Below are 3,075 nucleotides of genomic sequence, written 5' to 3' on the forward strand. Positions count from 1 at the left end.
CACCGGGCGCTCTGAAACAATCGGTCGCTCTATCCAATGGAACTGGCTGATGGCCTGTAGGCGCTTATGTTTTGGGCCTCCATGACGGATTTCCCCAGAGTATTCGAACAAGACGAGTTGTAGAGGGGTAGAGCGTTGCAGCAACCAATCAAAATCAATTGTTTTGATAGGGATGCTGATCCATCCTGGCTCCTGACCATCTACTTCAAGGCAATGCTGTCGCCCCTTTCGTATCAGGAATGCCGTTATCTCAGGTTGTTGCCAGATAGCTTTCTGGGCCGTGTGTGGTAGAAATAGCCATTCCAAGATGGCTATCAAATCTGATTTCTGAGAGCTCTGATTGTGGTTTTTGTCACAGTTGTCATGGTGGTGTTCCCCATTTTCCTTTTTCCAATTAAAATCCTGTAACAGCAGTGCAAATGGGAATGAAGGGTGATTACATACCCAGACTCCGATGGCTTGGGTGGCATCTCGACGATCTGCAAAGCCGGTTGCCAGTTTGTGGATGACCCGTTTTAACGCATTGGTATGGTTATCGGTCCAGTCCACTAACGCACCTGGTTGCGTGCCCCGCAATAGCGACAAACAAGGGTGGATGTCCGCGTTGGTCAAATCCATTGAAGCTCGCCCTCTAGCTTTTTGGGCATCGTTCAATGTTTTAATCGAGCTTATTACTTCTAGTTCTTGCGGTCTCACCATGGCATGAGTGACTTGCCACCCTAAGTAGCTCCAGGGCGATTGTGTTTGCACTTTCTCAGGAGCTACTATTAGTCCTTCTGTCTTCAGTTGGTCAGTCAATATTTGACTAAAGTTGTCGGGGAACGGGGCTTCCTGGCAAAGCAGTATGTCATCCATATAGTGGTATATTAGCGTTTCCGGCATTTCTTTTCGAATCGGCGAGAGTGCCCATGCCACGTACATTTGGCATATCGTTGGGGAATTTCTCATCCTTTGGGGCAACACTACCCATTCGTATCGCTTCGCAGGTTCACTTTTGTTGATCGATGGGATGGTGAATGCGAAGCGAGCTGTGTCTTCAGGATGTAGGGGAACGGTGAAAAAACAATCCTTGAGATTGATTACCAGAAGGTGCCAGCCTCTAGGTAACATTGTGAGGAGGGGCAGCCCGGGTTGGAGGGCGCCCATTGGCCACAGCTGGTTGTTAACCTTGCGCAAGTCATGCAATACTCGCTGTTTTCCTGTCTTTTATGGAACTACGAAGATGGGCGTTTTCCAACGACTGACAGACAGCTGGATGTGTCCTGCATCCAGCTGCTCCTTTACCAGATGGCTGGTGCTATCTAGCCGCTCTTTGGGTAGGGGCCACTGCTCCACCCAGACAGGGGTGTCTGTCTTCCACTGCAGTCTGGGAGTTGGCGGCACCTCTGCAGTGGCCCTTATTGAAAATGTTGAGGGGGTTGGATGGGTTCGGGGATGGAGAGAACGGCCCCTAGTTGGCTCATCACTTCCCTGCCAACCAACCCTCCAAGTTGCCCTGGTAACGGCAACACATAGGGACTTAGGGTTACCGTTTGTCCTTCGGGAAACTGTAATTGCACGGGTTTAAGGGCCTGAAGGGGGGTGGAACCACCACCTATTCCCTGGATGGCATCGTGGGCAGTGATAAGTTTCCAATGACGAGGCCACACATTAAGGTTGATTATTGTAACATCAGCCCTGGTGTCCATCATCATGGAAAGGGTCTTGACCTCTTTTCCAGCGGTCAGCTTCACAATAATGATGGGCCTTGTCTTCATCTGTTGCACTAAGGTTACCAGAGCGCTTCCAGAAGATCCAAAGCCCTGACTGCCTTGTGCCACAGGGGCGTTCTCTCCCAGATTCATTTTTGAGAGAAGGACCAGTTGTGCTAGCTGGGTTCCTGCTTTGATTATCAGGGGCGGCGTTAATGTAAAGCAAGTAATCATTATCTCCCCTGTATAATCCGCATCTATAACTCCTGGGAGCACAATAAGTCCTGCAACTCCAGTGGAAGAACAGCCCATTAGTAAGGGTCCAACCATGCTATTTTCTTGGTATATCGGTCCATGAATTCCCGTCGGTATCCGGTAAACCTGTGTTGTCGTCAGCGTGACATCTATTGCTGAGGGCACATCGATGCCCAGGCTTCCCCTTGCGGCTGGGGCAGGGAGCTGGTGTAGAGCGCTGGCCCAGCTACTTGTGTCATGGCGCGGGGGCCTGGCGCGCTGCGCCTTCCGTTTTTTGTAGACCTGCATGCCAGGTTGTTGTGGTTGTCTCTCTGGCATCGGTTGCACCACACTGTGGCTGAGCAAGCTCTTGCTGAGTGGCCTGTGGCTCCACAGCGGAAACAGACAGGGGTGGATTTTCTTGATCGATTTCTCCTTCTGTATCGATTTTCCCTTCTGTCTAGTTTTTGCGCAACTGCTGCAAGGAGCTTCTGGGTAGGTTCCAGGGCGGCAGCAAAGGCAGTGGCCATGCCTTGGTTTTGTTGTGTTTGGGTGGCCCTGGAAGCCACCTCTAGCATCTCCGAGACGTCAGCCGTTTTTGGTAAAGTAGAGAACAGCGACTTAATTCTCGGATTCACATTTTCAAACGCCAGCAGCTTAAACATGGATTCCTTCTGCTCTGCTCCCAGCTCGGATTGAGCCATGATGGACTGCCAGAGTCTATCAACAAAATGTTGAAAAGGCTCATTCATCCCTTGCTTAACGGCAGTAAATGAAGGGACTGGAGTAGGCTCTGGAACCACGTAAAAGGCTCAGCGGGCTAGGTGCGCAGCAATGTGATGGAGCACAGTCGGGAACTGCAGCTGGACTTGGACATCTGCGTATCGTCCTGAGCCCATGAGCATCTCAGCTGTTATCCCTGATAGTGGATCCCTGGGTGCTCGAGGGCGGTTTGCCTCTGCTTGGGCCAGGCACTCCCATTCTTTGGCCCAGACAATCTGCTGGGAGGGGGTAAGCAGGTACCTGGCCAGATTGCGGCAGTCGTGGGGGCAATTGGTGTCAGCAGTGAAGAGCCAATCCAGGACGGCCTGACCACTCTCTGATTTTAATCCTCCCTCTCTCAGGGTCTTCTTGGCTTGCTGTAAGGTTT

Source organism: Calypte anna, chromosome W (assembly GCF_003957555.1).
Source record: "Calypte anna isolate BGI_N300 chromosome W, bCalAnn1_v1.p, whole genome shotgun sequence".
NCBI lineage: Eukaryota > Metazoa > Chordata > Aves > Apodiformes > Trochilidae > Calypte > Calypte anna.